This window comes from Pelodiscus sinensis, chromosome 11 (assembly GCF_049634645.1).
Source record: "Pelodiscus sinensis isolate JC-2024 chromosome 11, ASM4963464v1, whole genome shotgun sequence".
In the NCBI taxonomy this organism is placed as follows: Eukaryota; Metazoa; Chordata; order Testudines; family Trionychidae; genus Pelodiscus; species Pelodiscus sinensis.
The window spans coordinates 46,694,729-46,713,058 of NC_134721.1; the positions used below are offsets into that span (position 1 = coordinate 46,694,729).

An 18,330-nucleotide genomic window follows, 5' to 3' on the forward strand; every position below is an offset into this window, starting at 1 on the left:
GAGCCGTGTAGACCCTTGCAAAAATGGCGGCTCACTAAGTATGCAAATGAGGTGTAAATGAGGCATAGCGATATTCACCGCTTTGCCTCATTTGCATATTCTCTTGCACAAGAGGGGGCAGTGTAGACGTAGCCAGGCCTCTGAGAGCCTGAACCTACCTTGATCTCCTGCCTCAAACCAAAGCCTGCCCCCAGCACCCAAACTCCCTCCCAGAACTATAGGCAGGTATGGGGAGCTGGAGGGGTGGAACGGCATGGACTTTGGGTATTCTGGGTACCACAACATTTCTGCAAACCTGCCATCCCCGGTGCTGAGCATCCACGCTTCACACCGCGGAGTGCAGCCCCCATGCAAACCACACCCAGATGTGTTTTTCAACATATGAGCATATCTTACCACCCAGGGTGGTGGATGAAGCTTCTGCTTGGGGAGGCAGAAGCTCCCCAGCCTACTGCTGCTGCCTGTGGCCATGCCCTTACTCCACCCCTGCTCTGCCCAGGACCCTACCCACTGCTCTCCCATGCCTCACCCCCTCTCCACTGTCTCCCTCCTCTTTTCCCTGTTCCCCCTCCCTGAATATCAGTGCATGTGACAGGGTGCCTGCCCTGCACTGGCCCTTTAAGACCAGGACTCAGGCCCTGAGCCGGGGCTGGGAACAGAGGGGCCAGCTGAAGCTGTTAGGCTAGTGAGAGCCCAGCTGGCAGCTATATAGAGAAGCATAGTTTGCTTAGAGGGGAAGGCTAGTGAGGGGCTGACTGCAGAGGAAGCAGGAGCTCCCAGGAGGGAGACCAGCTGGGGATAGCCAGCAAGGGCTGGGAGAAGGCCAGCTAAGACTCCCCCTGGCTAGGGGCTGGGGCAAGGCCCAGGGTTTGGAGGCAGATCACAACGCGGCTTAGGTAAGCGGGGCAGTAGAGAGAACCCCATTGCCACTGATGAGCAACCCACACAGACTGTAACTTGCCCTGAGAGGGGCTAGATGAGGACAGTCAGGGGGCACTGAGGCACGGTGGGGGCGTGCACCCTGACAGTGCAATTCTTGACATTTATTTTCAATGCATATATGGTTTCTACAAGCATTTTTTTTTCAGACATAGGCTTTTTAGAGTCTGAACCAAAATATTTTTGAATATCCATGTTCGGGAGTTGAACAACTAGCTAAGGGGTGAGGACCCAGGGTCCAGAGTGAAATGTATATCTGTCACTGGGGCTATGTCTACACTTCACCATAGGTCAAAATAAGATACAGAATTTGAGCTATGCATATTATATATTTTATTCTGATCTTATTTTAAAATAGCTTATTTAATAATTTGGCACTGTCTACACTGCACCAAATTTTGAAATAACATGCTATTCTGAAATATCCCTTACTCCTCGTGGAATAAGGTTTATAGGGACATTGGAATAGCGAGCCCGAAATAATGGGCTTGCTGTGAAGGCATGGGATATGTCAAAGTCAGACAGGACTCACAGTTTTGTCAGACCGCTCTGTTTTATTAGCAAAGCTCTGCTAAATGCACCCAGAAAATGTGAGTCCTGTCTGACTTTGACAATTTGGAGGTCCCACTGAGATGGCAACCATCTTCACTGAGGCTGTGTGATCCCCGACTGTCTTGCAGGATGACGGTGGTAGCCGGCACCTGGGCATTTGGCGCACAACCACAGCGAAGTCTACGCCATCGAACCTGTTGGTTCCTGCTCTGTTCTGGTAGGGATCCCGGGATCTAACATCAGGACTCTGGTCAGGTAATTATTTCTATGTTTTGTCTGGACTGAGGACTGTCTTGTCTCTGTGTCTATCCGTCTTCCCTGTGGTGTGAGTGAGTCTGGGAGCCACCCCTGTCCAGGGACTGGCTGACCAAGGGGCTCCTGTCCCCGCGGTCTGTGTGACTGAAATCTGCACAATCGCAGCCGCACCGCACCTTGGATAAAATCCTTGGAGCGAACGCAAGGGCGATTGAGGCAGTAGCCTGTGGGCTTCTTTTGTGTGTTGCACTGGGCACTGCTCTGACGAACCCGAATTTCCTCCTTGTGTGACTGGTGTGTGAAGTCCTCCTGTATGGGTAACCAGACATCTAAGCAGGGATAGTTCCCTAAAGGGACCCTGGCTCAGTTTATATATTTTTAGAAAGGGTCCGGACCCCTGTAAACTTATCTAGATTGACTCTGGGGGATCCCAAAACTCAGTGGCCACTGTTAGGATCTTGGAACAAAGACCGAGTGGACGTCTTAAAAGACAAACTTGGCCTTCCCAAAACTAAACTGGCTAGAGGAGAGGTAGATTGCTTCATGCAGTGGTGGGATGAGACAAATCTTAGATGGACTGAATTGAAGCTTGCCTCCCTTAAAATTCTAAATATAAGTGTAAAGCTTTATTGGAAACCTCCTCTCCCACCACCAGACCGAGCGCTTCCCTTTACCCCGTTTTCCAAGAAGACTCAGACCGGTTCTACTTGGAGCTATAAATCCTGGACCCACACGGAGCTCCACTCAATTGTAAAAGGTTTTCCAGAGCCCCAGGAAAACCCTACCAAATTTGCAGAAGATTTTTTGCTAAAGTGCAATGCCTATGAACCCTCTGAAGCAGACCTCCTGCAACTGTGTAAGCTACTTATAACCCCTAGCGGGCCAAAAAAAAAAAGGCTCCTGATAGCAAATTGGCCTACCTCTGAGCATCTTTCTAATTTGCCAGACACTGGTCCTGACGCTGCCTACTAGAACAAATGTAAGAATCAAGCTAAGTGCCTGCATGAGGCCAGTCCCCAAGTACGGACTCCAAAAAATCAACTGGACGGCCATACATTGCTGTAAACAGCAACAGAGAGAAAACCCGGGCAACTATCACACAGACTGACTGATGGTTTTTTTTCTGCGACATTCTGGTATACAGCGACTGGGTGAAAATGGACAGGGCGCCCTGGCGCATGCGTTTGTTAATGGCCTCCTATCTGCTATTAGCAGTATGTTAAAACAAGTAAGTGTTGGATGGGAGGCCAAGACCGTGGACAAATTGCAAGCAGTGGCAGAGCATTGGGGGCTGATCACTGCGCAGGGAGGGGACCTGGCAGCTATCTCTGCAGGGCTGGTCGCCCCCCCCCCCCCCCCCACCTCTCCAAGGGGAGAGGGAGACGACGGGAGAGCCAGTGGAGAGGAAGCAAGGGGGGGGGGAGAGACCCAGCAGCAGCTGAGGCTGGGGAACCAAACCCGCCACCGCCCCTCCACACTGGGGGGGGGGGGGGGGGGGGCTGAGCAGGGTCGGTGACGGGACCCGCGGGCTCGCAGCCTGCACGAGGCGCCTCTGGCTGAACTTCCAGCCGCGTGTCGGTGCCGGGCTGCTGGGGGGGCTCCCTGGGGCTCCGCCTTCCCCGCCCGGGACCTGCCTGAGCCGCGCCAGCAGCTTCCCGGAGCGGCAGGGGGGGAGTGGAGGCGGGGGGGGGGGGAGTGGAGGCAGGGACGGGGGGGGGGAGTGGAGGCGGGGGCGGGGACGCGCCCCGTAGGGTGGCGTTTGGCGAGGGGCGGAGGCGGCGAGTTCCCGCCAGGGGAGCCCCTGCGCGCGGGCGGCTCTGGACGGGCCCCGACGTGTCCCCGCTGCGCGCTCGGGGCGCGGCCTGAGGCAGCGCCGGGGCCGGGCCGGGCCGTGGCGCCCTTGTGCGGCGGGGCCGGGCCCGGCACCGCGCGGGAGCCCGCTGCGCGAGGACACTTCGTTCTCCGACAGCTGCGACCGCGCTCGGCTCCGGATCGCGGGGAAGGGACTCGCTGGAGACTGAGCCCGGGAGCCGCGCACACGAGCTGCCGCCTGACCCCGGCCAGCCAAGCTCCCTGCCCGAGGAGCAGAAAAGCAGGAGCAGAAAAGAGTGCCCCCCATCCCCCGGGCCCCCCATCCCCCGGGCCCCCCATCCCCTGAGCCCCCCATCCCCTGGGCCCCCCGGCCCTCCATCCCCATCCCCTGGGCCCCCCGGCCCTCCATCCCCTGAGCCCCCCGGTTCTCCATCCCCATCCCCTGGGCCCCCCGGCCCCCCATTCACTGGGCCCCCTGGGCACCCCGGTTCCCCATCCCCTGGGCCCCCCGGTTCTCCATCCCCATCCCCTGGGCACCCTGGCCCTCCATCCCCATCCCCTGCACACTCAGGTGCGAGTCGTCACACCGACCCTCCGACTCCATCCCCTGTGCACCCCGGCCCTTTATCCCCATCCCTTGTGCGCTCCGGCCCTCCAGGTCCTGTCCCAACGCCTGTACACTCCAGCCCTTGTGCATCCTAGTCCCCGCGGACCTGTCCCATCCCCTGTGCATCCCGATCCACCATTCCCAGCGTGCCCGGTCCTCCAGATCCTGCCCCAGCCCCTGGCTCCCCGGTCCCCCAATCCAGTCCTCGATGCACCCCAGTCCTGCAGCCCCTGTGTCCAGTCCCAAACCCGTTGCACCCAGTCCCATCCCAGCTTCAGCGCGCCCCTTCTCCTCTCCTGCTGCACTCTGCACTCCAGTGCCTGCCTATCTGTATCTGCGTGCACTTCTGGCAAGTTGCAGGGCTCCTGTGCACCTTAGAGCCCTGGGAGGCTGGAAAGCTTCCCATCCTCGTCTGAGCTCAAGAACTGAGATTATCTAAACTTCCTCCTTTTGTTCGGTGAGTATTTTAATCTCTCCTTATCCCCAACTTTTCGTTCTTTCTGGGAAGGTTACTGGAAGGCCTGGCAAGGTTCGCATCCTATCTGCACAGACTGCTACTGCCCCAGAGCCGGGGGAGTCAGGGAACACTGGCTGGGAGAGGGGAGGCGAAATGTAAACCGGAGAGCACTTCGGTGACAGGACTTCGGGACAAATGCTGGCTTGTCCTTATATAAAATCCCAGAGCTAACGTGCTCGCTGAAGACAGCCTAAACTGACAAAGCCTAACAGTCCAGAAGCCAGGGCAGTGTCTCTGATGTTTACACACATACCCCGACCTGCCTTCTCCTAAGGAGCCATACAATTATGTGCATTTGATCACTGCTGAAAAGGCTTGAGTTGGAAAGTATTTTCCAGTCCCAGTCACTGAAAGGAAATGGCAGAAGCTGTCTGTTCGGTATCAGGAATGCTTCACAGCATGCTTTTGAGTATATGCCCCATCCTGAATAAGTTCTTGTTTTGTATTGGGAACTGTGTTTTGGTGTTAGTTGCACAGAATAGAAAATGTTATTTAAAGTTTACAACTAGACACAGTGGAGTGTTACAGCCAAGGCATTGGTGGTTTATATCATCACTAGATAATCATGCCCCAAAGCACCAGGGAGTAAAAGGAAAATGTGCCAACTTTTGTGTGATGATTTGTTTGTTCCCTGAAATACATGTTCATGAAAAATATAGGCTTTCTTTTGTAATTCAGCACAAAGGAAATCAAGGTAATTATTTTTGCTTTAAAAATAATTTTAAATTAAGTTGTACAAATCTACATCATAAACAGCTAATTGTTTGTTCATAAAATAATCAACAACATAATTGTGGCAAATGCTATCGCTTTAACCAGTTTATTCAACTACTGTATTCTAACTATAAAATATTCTGACACAAGTGTTGATTTAAGGAGGACAAAAGATCATGAAGTAACATTTAATAATGTACCATAAAATACTCTGGGTCTCAGCAGAAAGTGACAAGCTATTGTAAATATTATGGGCAGAGTTTTTGTAAGGAAATTGTTTGTCAGTGTTGCAAACCACACCAGGATAATGATATTCTAGAAGTGCCTTTTAGTGTCACTGCAGTAAATAATGATTGATGGAGTTTTCCAGAAGGATTTGATTTCACCGTGCAGAAACAAGGATTTTTAGCTGAAATCCTGCCCTTCACTCAGAGCTACATATTTCCAGTCTAACCGCCTCAAACAACATTGCCCTGCAGTTTATGCCTAACCTGACAATGTGAACCTATGTTTACTTTTAAATAAATGAATCTATTTTGATATTGCAATAATTAGATACACGTAATTGAGCTACTGGATGATTTTACATATACTGTGAGCTTTCTAATGCATATGCTATATTACTCCCTTTAGAATCAGTTAGACTTCTCATGTGTGCAGACAAGAATTTCCACATTGAGCCATTGATTTACATCCAGCACTTGTGTGCCTACAGGTTTTAAATGTGCAACTATCATCTTTCTGTCCAGGATCTGTGATGAGTGTACACCTATAGCAACTGTCTGTACAACTACCCAAATTACATTTTGAGTTTGCAAAAAAAAAATGTCCTTAGAGACTTGGAATATGAATATACAATTTGAGTTGAGACCCTTTGATAACAGAAGTCTTTATCCACAGTACAATGGAAAAAGTTTTAGCTTTAACTGAGAATTCCTTTGTTTATGGAATTTTGTCAGATCTTTAAAGCTAGAGAAATGTGGGGGGTTTGTGGTTTAAAATCAATTGGTTCAAGTGCTGAGTTTTGTCCAGGTTGTGTTTAGTACATCATGCGGCACGGTATGGTTTTACATTACCTCTTTTCTCCCTCAAGCCTGGGTTCTGACTCCTGATGACCACTAGGGGTCTATCCACATTAGCAGATTTTTTTTGTTTTTACTTTTAAGTGATTGCTAATTAACTTGAAGTAGCAACACCTTTTTAAATCCAGTCTAGATACTTCATAAACATTTGTTACAGATATTAGCCTGGGGAACAAACTTTTGGGAAATATGCGGACTAGGGATGTGAAAGGTTAACATCACCCTTAATGGGTGATGCTTACTGGTTCTGGTTAACGTGTGGGTGCTGTTCCAGCCCCACGGGGGGGTGCCACAAAAAGGGGCTACTTGGGCGCCCAGAGCAGCATCTGTCTACGGTGGGCCCTGATGCCCCACAGACAGGGGCTCCTCCAGCCCAGCTGGAGCAGTGCCTGCCTATGGCAGGCCTGGGCACCCTGCAAACAGGGGCTGCTCTGGTGTCCATGGTGGGCCCAGGCACCCTGCAGGTAGGGACCTGCCTGCAACAGAGGAGCTGCTCCAGCCCTGCGGTGGGGGGTGGGGGGTGAGGGCGGCTGCTTCAGCTTGCAACTCCACCACCTACCCCACCTTTCATCAGTTACCCATTTAAACAAGGAGTGAGGAACCTTTTTTGGTGTCGGGGGCCACTGACCTACAGAAAATTCAGTTGGAGTCCACATACAAGTGAGAAGCGCAAAAAAAAAAAAATCCACCCCCTTACTGATAAGGTCCCAAACTGAGAAGGAAAAAGACTCCCTTCATTCCCCTAGCATCCCAGATCTAGGGGAGCCCAGGCTAATAAATTGTGTGTGCTTCAGCCTCATGGGGAGGTAATGGGGAAGATGGAACACAAGCACATGCTCCCCAATGCTAAGGGGAGAGCCTTCAGCCTTGGGGGTTAGATCAAGACAAGCCAGGGGGCTGCATCCAACCTCCGGACCTTAGGTTCCCCACCCTTGATTTAAATAATAGGTTTAACCAGTTAAGCAAATATATGGGATTTTACATTGCAGACTAGCCTTTACAAAAATATTCATGACTTCAAGTAACACTGTGTGCACTACAAAGCATTGGTAGGGTATATGTATATGCTTATAGGGTATATGTAGCTACATGCTGAGTGAAAAGCCTTCGGCACCCACTCTGTGGAGTGTGGCTACACGTCAGAGACAGGCACCACTCTGAACTGCTGATGTTTTTCTCTGTTGTCTCTCCCATGCCAGAGCAGCAAAGGCTTTTTCATGTTGCCTTTTCCCTGTCAGAGCCCTTCCCCGCAGTGGGGAAAGCTCTAGCAGCAGGGAGGCTGCTGGACACTCCCCAGGCAAACCTAGCAGCGTAGTGAGGCGGCACAGCTTTGGCAAGTGGGGAATCATGGAAGTTCTGTATTTGGGTACATACCCACTCCTGGAGGTGTGTCTGTACTCTATTCACCTAAGCCAGGCCTAGGGCCGACCACATTCACAGCCGTGAAAAGCACCTCAGTCAATGAAATCTGGTCTCTCCCCATAAAATCAGAGCTTTTGTGTGCTTTACACTCTACTATACAGAGTTTATGGGGCAATCAGTATTTCTCAGATTGGGGGTCCTGACCCAAAATGAACTTGCAAGGTTATTTTTTTTCAGGGGAGGGCATGTATTGCCACTTATACTTCTGTGCTATCCTCAGAACTGGGTGGCCAGTAGGGGTGTAAATGGTTAGCCCAGCCAGAGCAACCCCTGCCTGCAGGGAGAAAAGGGTGCGGGTATGGGTACCCATCCCCCTTTCATCAGTTAACTGGTTAAACATTACATTTAACAGGTTAACCAATTAAACATGGTTTTACATCCCAAGAGGCTGGAGAGCAGAAGCTGTTGGTCAGGTGCCCAGCTCTGAAAGGCAGATCCTGCCAGCAGCAGCACAGCAGTATATGTGGCAATATCACACCGCGCCAACCTTACTTCTGCAATACTGTTTTCAGAGCTAGGTGGCCAGAGCATGGCGGCTGTTGACTAATGTCCCAGATCTGTAGGCAGCAGCTCAGAACTAAGGGTGGCAGTACTATACATGCCATCCTTACTTCTGAACAGCTGCTGGCAGCAGCTCCTCCTTCAAAGCTAGGCGTTCTTCAACCGTTCATCAGCCAACCAGCTCTGAAGACAGCATTGCCACCAGCAGTAGTAAAGGTAGCACTGCCACATCCCCTCCCCCAATAATAACCTTGCTATCTCCTCCCCCTCCCCCAACTCCTTTTTCGGTCAGTTACAACACTGTGCAATTTCAGATTTAAATAGAAGAAATCATGACATTTAGGATTTAAATCCTATGACCATGAAATTGACCCCAATGGACTGTGAATATGGTAACCCTCACTAACTACTCTATTTCTACCATGTTGGGGCAGGGAGGTATGTGGGTATGAACTCTACAGAATGTTGAAAGAAAAACAAAATAAGGCTATAAAATTAAAAATCTCTTGTGAAGATAAATCCTAAGTTGTATTTTTAAAATCTGTTGGCTAATACATTTTAACTAACTTGATTTAAACTCTACTGTAGACAAAACAAACTGGTTTTGAATAAGTCCTGGTTGGTCAAAGTGCATCTTAGGCTCTCCTTAGTCTGCGCCTCACTACAAAGTAGAGTAGCCCCAGCTGTAGTTTTCACCTGTTGTCATTCCAGAAGTCAGGGATTGTGGGGCCATAGACATTTCTTTTCCTTGGCTATGCCCCACAGACTAGCTATAAAAGTCATTATTGTAGCTCTAGACCAGTTGCTCTTGACCATCCTAGACTATTGCACCACTTTTGGGTGTCTCATTTGTCTTTTACACCCCTATGTTTCAATTCACTTAAAACTATTTGCTTACAAAATCAGACAAAGTGTCACAACATACTAGTACTGAGAAATTGCTTAGTTCCTCTTTTTACCATATAATTATAAAATGAATAATTTGGAATGTAAAAATTGTACTTACATTTAATAGAATTATAGAATCATAGAGCTGGAAAAGACCTCTTGAGGTCATCAAGTCCAACCCCCTGCCCAGAGTAGGATCAATCCCAACTAAATCATCCCAGCCAGGGCTTTGTCAAGCTGGGACTTCTAAACCTCTAGGGATGGAGATTCTACCACTTCCCTAGAAAAGCCATTCCAGTTCACCACCCTCTTACTAAAGTACTGTAGTTTTTCTTAATATCCAACCTAGACCTCCCCTTGCAACTTGAGACCATTCTGCCTTCTGTCACTAGTGAGAGCAGCCTCTCCATCTTCTTGGGAACCTCCCTTCAGGGAGTTGAAGGCTGCTATCAAATCCCCCCTCACTTTTCTCTTCTGTAGACAAAACAAACACAAATCCCTCAACCTCTCCTTGTAAGTCATGTGCTCCAGACCCTTAATCATTTTTGTTGCCTTCCACTGGACTTTCTCCAATGCATCCATATCCTTTCTGTACTGAGGGCCCCATAACTGGACGCAATACTTCCAGATATGGCCTCACCAGTGCAGAATAAAGGAGAATAATCTTCTCTAGATCTGCCAGCAATGCTCCTCCTAATGCAACCTAATAAGCCATTAGCCTTGGTCACAAGGGCACACTGTTGACTCATATACAGCTTCTCATCCACTGTAATCCACAGGTCTTTTTTTAGCCAAACTGCTGTTTAGCCAGTTGGTTCCCAGCCTATAACAGCACTTGGGAGTCTTCACACTTGTCCTTATTGAACCTCATCAGATTTCTTTTGGCCCAATCCTTCAATTTGTCTAGGTCACTCTGGACTTTATCTCTACCCTCCAATGTATCTACCTCTCCCCCAGCTTAGTTTCATCTGCAAACTTGCTGAGGGTGCAATCCATCCCTCATGCAGGTCATTCATAAAGATGTTGAGGCTTACCAAATTCACCATCCCTGGAACCGATCCTTGGGGCACTCCGCTTGATACCAACCGCCTACCAGATATCGAGCCGTTAATCACTACCAGTTGAGCCCGACAATCTAGCCAACTTTCTATCTACTTTGCAGTCCCTTTACCAATCCATACTTCCTTAACTTTCTGGCAAGAATACTGTGGGAGACCATATCAAACAAGGTCTATCACATCCACCGACTTCCCCATGTCCACAGAACCAGTTACCTTGTCATAGAAGTTTCAGAGGGGTAGCCGTGATAGTGTGTAACTGAAAAACCTTAAAAAATAACACCTAGTCTTGCAGGACCTTAGAGACTAACAAAAATGTAAATGGTATCATGAGATTTTGTGGGCATAACCCACCTCTTTAGATGAATTCAAGCCCTACCATGGCCCTGTGGCAGCCCACTTTCACCTCTCTCTGCCAGGTCACCTCAGGTTTATGGCTACCATGTGCAGCTGGAGTGACACACTGTGGTCAGAGAGCTTTAAAGATATAACCCAGTCCCACTGCCTTTAAAAGTAAAGCTAGTTTCAAGCATATGAGGCAGAGAGCAGCTTTTCAAATTCAAGGATGAAGGTATTTGGTGAAATAGAATGTAAATGAATCAGCCAGATTCATCCCTGGTGTAATTTCACTGATACTGTTAAACTTCAGTCATTACAGTTAAGTTATACTAGGGAAGAATATGGTCCAGTGTATATGTGGCTGAAGTCAGCAATAACATTGCTTGTGTAGTTTGCAGCCAAAAGCTTTACCTCTTTGACAGTGAATAATTATATAACAAAAGAGAGAGACAATCCATAAAAAGCTGACAGTTGTGTTCTGTGGACAATCTTATTGACAGCTCTGAAGAATTTGTATAACACAGAAATCTCCCTTGTTTCAACTATCAGCAGAGAAAAGCAAAACCCCACTCAGAACAGTTATCCTAATTGCTTAAATGTCACTTTTAATATTCATACCGTGAATCTGAGTTTTGTTTGTTTTCATGGCATGGAATGCTCTTTGGTCCAAAGCATCTCTTTTTTTTTTTTTTTTTTTTTCTCTTCCATTTGTGATATGCTGAAAGACTCGTTTATTGGTATATTGTAACTAGAGCTGGAAATGTTTTCAATTTGTAAAAGCAGCTGCTCTGTTTCATGACATTTGTAGTTCATGTTCCTTTTGCTTCCTTTCTCCTTTATAGGCCAAGCTGCCTGATTATCATCTTCCATGATACACCACAGTTTCACATTTTGGTGTGAAAAAGCAGTGCATTGTGGGAGTAATATACTCCATGATGTATCAGAGGAAATTAAGCCAGACTAAAGAATGAGGCACACCGAGAGAAGGGAGACAGGGTAATCAAAATTCATCTACCATGAGACACCGCAGCAGCATTTCTTAATCAAAGTATTTAGGTTTTCAGGATAAAATCGTAGAATCATAAACTGGAAAGAACCCTGAGAAGTCATCAAGTCCAGTCCTCTGCAATCAAGGCAGGCTCAAGCACCATCTAGGTCATCCTTGATAGATATCTATCCAACCTGCTCTTAAAAATCTTCAGTGCTGGAGATTCCGCAACCTCCCTAGACAACTTATTCCAGTACTTAACCACCTTGACAACTAGGAACTTTTTCCTAATGTCCAATCTAAACCTCCCTTGCTGCAGTTTAACCTAACTGCTTCTCATCCTATCATCAGAGGTTAAGGAGAATAATAATCGCCCTCCTTTTCGTGATACCCTGTTAGGTCTTTAAATGCTGCTATCATGTCCCCTCCGAGTCTTCTCTTTTTCCAAACTAAGCAAAGGTAATTCTTTCAGTCTTCCCTCATAGGTCATAATTATTAGACCTTTAATCATTTTTGTTACTCTTCTCTAGACCTTCTCCAGTTTCTCCATGTCTTTCCTGAAATGTGGAGCCCAGAACTGGACACAATCAGTACAGAGAAGAGTGGAAGAATTACTTCTCATGTCTCGCTTACAACATTCCCACTAATACATCCCAGAATAATGTTTGCTTTTTTGCAACGATGTCACACTGTTGACTCATATTTAGTTTGTTGTCCACTATGTTCTTAGATCCCTTTCTGCAGTACTCTTTTCTAGACAGTCATTTCCCCCCTTATGTGTAAAACCGATTGTTCCTTCCCAAGTGGAGTACATTTCATTTCTTATTTACCTGAAATAATTTCTCTAGTTTGTCCAGTTCATTCCAGTTCATTTTGAATGATAATCCTATGCTCCAAAGCATATGCAACTCCTTGCAGTTTGGTATCATTCACAAATGTTATAAGTGAACTTTCTATGCCATTATTTACATCACTGATAAAGATATTGAACAGAACCAATCCCAAAACTGATCCCTGCAGAACCCCACTTGTTATGCTCTTCTAGCATGACTGTGAGCCATTGATAACTACTCTATGGGAGCAGTTTTGCACCCAACTTATAGTAGCCCTGTCTAAATTGTATTTCCCTAGTTTATTAATGAGAAGTTCAAATACTTAACTAAATCTAGGTATACCACATCAGCTGCTTTCCCCTTATCCACAAGGCTTGTTATCTTATCAAAGAAAGAGATCAGATTTGGCATGTTTTGTTCTTTACAAATCCATGCTGATTGTTAATTATCACATTATTATCTTCCAGATGTTTGCAGATGAATTCTTTAATTATTTGCTCCATTGTCTTTCTTGGCACAGAAGTTAAGCTGACTGGTCTGTAGTCTCCTGTAGTTTTATTTCCCCTTTTATAAATGGGCAGTATATTTGCTCTTTTCCAGTCTTTTGAAATCTCTCCCATCTTCCATGACTCTTCAAAGATAATAGCTAATGGTTCAGATACTGCTTCAATCAGGTGACTTTAAGACATCTGACTTGTCTAAGTAATTTTAACTTGTTCTTTTCCTATTTTAATTGTGGAGCCTACTTTACTTTCACCCACATTGATTGTGTTAGGCATCCAATCAGCACCAGTCTTCCTGGTGAAAACCAAAATAAAGAAGTCATTAAGCACCTCTGCCATTTCTGCATTTTCTGTTATTGTTTCCCTCTTCATTGAGTAATGGGTCAAGCCTGTCCTTGGTCTTCCTCTTCTTTTTTTCTAATATATTTGTAGAATGTCTTCTTGTTACCCTCTAGCTATGTCTACACTGGCATGATTTTCCGGAAATGCTTTTAACGGAAAAGTTTTCCGTTAAAGCATTTTCGGAAAAGAGCATCTAGATACACAAAGAACAAGTTAAAAATCACTTAGGAAAGTTAGATGTCAGCAAGTCACCAGGTCCTGATGAAATGCATCCCAGGATACTCAAGGAGCTGATAGAGGAGGTATCTGAGCCTTTAGCTATGATCTTTGAAAAATCATGGCAGACGGGAGATTCCAGAAGACTGGAAAAGGGCAAATATTGTGCCCATCTATAAAAAGGGGAATAAGAACAACCCAGGAAACTACAGACCGGTCAGTTTAACTTCTGTCCCAGGGAAGATAATGGAGCAGGTAATTAAGGAAATCATATGCAAACACTTGGAAGGTAATAAAGTGATAGGGAATAGCCAGCATGGGTTTGTGAAGAACAAGTCATGCCAAACTAATCTGATAGCTTTCTTTGATAGGATAACGAGCCTTGTGGATAACGGAGAAGTGGTGGATGTCATATACCTAGACTTTAATAAGGCATTTGATACGGTCTCGCATGATATTCTTATTGATAAACTAGGCAAATATAACTTAGATAGGGCCACGATAAGGTGGGTGCATAATTGGCTGGATAACCGTAGTCAGAGAGTTGCTGTTAACGGTGCTAAATCCTGCTGGAAAGGGATAACAAGTGGAATTCCGCAAGGGTCTGTTTTGGGACCCGTACTGTTCAATATCTTCATCAATGATGTAGATATTGGGATAGAGAGTACGCTTATTAAGTTTGCAGATGATACCAAACTGGGTGGGGTTGCAACTTCTTTGGAGGATAGGGACATGATTCAAAATGACCTTAGCAAGATAGAGAAATGGTCAGAGGTAAACAGGATGAAGTTTAATAAAGAGAAATGCAAAGTGCTCCACTTAGGAAGGAACATACAAGATGGGAAGCGACTGTCTAGGAAGGAGCATGGCGGAAAGGGATCTATGAAGCCAGGCTTCATGAACTGGGCTTGTTTAGTTTGGAAAAAAGAAGACTAAGGGGGGACATGATAGCGGATTTCAAATATCTAAAAGGGTGTCACAAGGAGGAAGGAGAAAATTTGTTCCTTTTGGTTTCTGAGGACAGGACAAGGAGTAATGGGCTTAAAGTGCAGCAAGGGAGGTTTAGATTGGACATTAGGAAAAAATTCCTAACTGTCAGGGTGGTCAAATATTGGAATAAATTTCCAAGGGAGGTGGTGGAATCTCCCTCTTTGGAGATATTTAAGAACAGGTTAGATAGACATCTGTCAGGAATGGTGTAGACGGAGCTTGGTCCTGCCTTGAGGGCGGGGGGCTGGACACGATGAACTCTCGAGGTCCCTTCCAGTCCTATGATTCTATGATTAATGCACATTGGAAAAAATAACCCCAGCTATACATACAATATGATGGGGGTAATTTAGCTACAACTAATCAGGAAAGAGATCTTGGTGTCATCGTGGCTAGTTCTCTGAAGATGTCCCCATAGTGTGCAGTGGCAATCAAAAAAGCAAACGGGATGTTGGGAATCATTAAAAAAGGGATAGAGAATAAAACAGAGAATATCTTATTGCCCTTATATAAATCCATTATTGCCCTTATATAAATCCATGATATGACCACATCTTGAATACTGCGAACAGATGTGGTCTCCTCATCTCAAAGATATACTGGCATTAGAAAGGGTTTGGAGAAGGGCAACTAAAATGATTAGGGGTTTGGCATGGGACCCATATGAGGAGAAATTAAAGAGACTAGGACTTTTCAGCTTGGAAAAGAGGAGACTAAGGGGGGATATGTTAGAGGTATATAAAATCATGAGTGGTGTGGAGAAAGTGAATAAAGAAAAGTTATTTACTTGTTCCCGTAATATAAGAACTAGAGGCCACCAAATGAAATTAGTGGGCAGCAGGTTTAAGACAAATAAAAGCGCATAGTCAATCTGTGGAACTCCTTGCCTGAGGAGGTTGTGAAGGATAGGACTATAAAAGGGTTTAAAAGAGAACTAGATAAATTCATGGAGGTTAAGTCCATTAATAGCTGTTAGCCAGTATGGGTAAGGAATGGTGTCCCTAGCTTCCATTTGTCAGAGGGTGGAGATGGATGGTAGGAGAGAGATAACTTGATCATTATCTGTTCGGTTCATTCCCTCGGACACCTGGCATTGGCCACTGTCGGCAGACAGGATACTGGGCTGGATGGACCTTTGGTCTGACCCAGTATGGCCATTCTTATGTTCTTATGTTGTTTACATAGCTGAGGTTGTGTAACTTAGGTCAATGGCCTGCGGTAGTATCAACAAGGCCTAAGATGCAGTCTGCCTGCTTCCTTCACATTCACTCACTTCCTCCTGTATCTCTCCCATGCCCTTATATGATATGTGACGATAGTAAAGTTCCCAAAACACTGATCTGACAAAACAAAGCTCATTTGCTAGTTTCCTGCAGAGTTTCATGTAAGGAGTTTGCTGTGACCACATACATAACATTATAGCTGAAATCTGCCGCAGCAGGAAATGAAATATACAATTGTTGAATCAGAAGGCAGAGGGAAAGAGGGAATCACTCCCCAGAGAACAGCAATAGCATTGTATCCAAATGATTTGAACAGATACTCATAGCAGGGCTTTCACTGCTTCCTACAGGCAAGTATTTCACTATTACTAGACCCAACCTATAAGAAACTTTTCCTGATGTTCAATTTACATTTTCCTACGTTCAGCTTCATACAGCTACCTCTAGATTATCTCCTTGGGGAATAAGCGCCTGCCTGGGGCTTTAGTAAAACAATGTGTATTCTCTTTTCACTCCCTGTAGAATGGGCCTGTGCTGGCAGATAGATCTCTGCAGCATTGTCCCACACCAAGCCCACAAGACTTCTGCTGCTGAGCTATTGATAACAAGGTCCTCATTAACTTACACGTCCTCTACCCATGGTAGGGCACCGGTTGAAGGGGTAGATTCTGAAAACAATGAGTGGGTGGGGGGTCACTCTTGACAGCACAGTTTCTACTGGAACTATACTAGGAAGGAGCCAGGGTGCACTGTAGCCTAGAGTCAGTGCAAAGTCACAGGGACTTCGCATAAAAGGACCTGCCTTCTTCAGATCCTTTGAGATCCATGACAGTGGGAATGGAACCTCCTGCTCCATCCCTGGGGAGAGAAAGGGGAAAATCAGGCTCTGCACCATCATCTGTTTAATATAAATAATTCCACACTAATCATGTTAGCATATCTCTATGGCTAGCCAGCCACCACGAGGGACAGTCTCTCACATGCCCAGCCTCGTCCTCACCCTGCTTCACATATGGGCAGATTCCAAGTGCAGAGAGGTTCAGAGTGCAGGGGAGTGGTTCTGTGTGGGGCAATCTGGGGGCAGGCAGCTTATTGGGAGATCCAGGTGTGGCAGAGAATCAGAATGCGCAGGGACTTGCTGGGTTTCAGAGGTAGGGGAAATGGGACTCTGGTAGAATCCAGGTGAAGGTGGTTGGAGCTGAGCAGGGGGATATTGGTGAGGCAATGGGACACAACAGAGGAGGTCTGGGTGCAGGTGGTTCAGCAGCAGGGTCTGGGTTGGGAGAGGGTTTGGGTGTAGCTAACTGGGATTCAATGGGGTGGGAATCCAGGTGTGGGGGCTTGTTGGGGTGAGATGTTTTATGGAGCTTCCTGCAGCTGGGCAATGTTCTTGGAGGTGGGTCTGATTAAGCCTGTGCAGGGGAAAAGGAAGTCATGTCTACCACTCTGCCCAAAGGGGACTAACAGCTGGAGACCGGCAATTGTGCACCACCAGCAGGGGTGTCCCAGTCCTGCCCTGCTTTGGCTCTTGGCACACCTTGATAGCAAGAGACAGGGTCAGAGAGAACCCAGCCTTTTCCCTGAGGTGGAGATTTATTCTCTTCCAGCTGCTCCAGATGCCCCCTCCATGTGCACTTCAGGACGGGCATGTGAATCCATTTCTCTTCAGGGAAAGAGTAAAATCTGCTGACATTGGTCACCCCACCCATCCACTGCTGTCCTATTGCATTCTTCCCTATATCATCAAATATGGCAGTCAGCATATGAGACACATACGACAAAGGGGACCATAAGCAGCAAGAGGCTCCACAGTGAGGAGTTAGCACAGCTCAAAGCAGCATCATAAGGCCAGCTGGCCTTATGACTATCTGTAAATGTTTACAAATAGCATGTAATCCCGTGACACTTTTGAGTCTAACAAAAATATATATAGTATCCTGAGCTTTCATGGGCAAAACCCCACTCTACATCTACACTGGCATGATTTTCCGAAAATGCTTTTAACGGAAAAGTTTTCCGTTAAAAGCATTTTTGGAAAAGCACATCTAGATTGGCAGGATGCTTTTCCGCAAAAGCACTTTTTGCGGAAAAGCGTCCGTGGCCAATCTAGACGCGGTTTTCCGCAAAAAAGCCCCGATTGCCATTTTCGCGATCGGGGCTTTTTTGCGGAAAACACTACTGTGCTGTTTACACTGGCCCTTTTGCGCAAAAGTCTTTCGGAAAAAGACTTTTGCCCAAATGGGAACAGCATAGTATTTCTGGAAAAGCACTGACGATCTTACATGAGATCGTCAGTGCTTTTTTGGAAATTCAAGCGGCCAATGTAGACAGCTGGCAAGTTTTTTCCGCAAAATCAGATGATCAATCTGAAGTTGATTTTGATTGAATCTGAGCTTCAACTAACACCAGACCGGGCACTGGTGGTGCACAGCACACTAGCATCTCTGTGTGAACCGTCAGCAGCACCAGTGCATGTCACAGCCCAGAAGAAGGTTGCAACACCAAGACACAGATCTCAGACCCCACGCTGAAGAGGAAGAAGTAACCGA

The 18,330-nt window shown here is 46.6% G+C and overlaps 1 protein-coding gene across 7 annotated transcripts in view; it reads left to right on the forward strand.

Moving 5' to 3' along the window:
• The first annotated feature begins 765 nt into the window (after nt 1-765).
• The window catches only part of HRH1 (histamine receptor H1), a 53,388-nt gene continuing 35,823 nt past the window's right edge, over nt 766-18,330 (forward strand). For 4 of the 7 annotated variants that reach the window (XM_075939624.1, XM_014570746.3, XM_014570744.3 and 1 more), the window contains exon 1: nt 4,013-4,622. The gene's annotated coding sequence lies outside the window, so the exon portion shown is untranslated. Of the gene's footprint in view, nt 897-1,619; nt 1,747-4,012; nt 4,623-18,330 lie in introns of those variants that run through there. The other 3 variants (XM_075939625.1, XM_075939626.1, XM_006117617.4) reach the window with 2 other exon arrangements.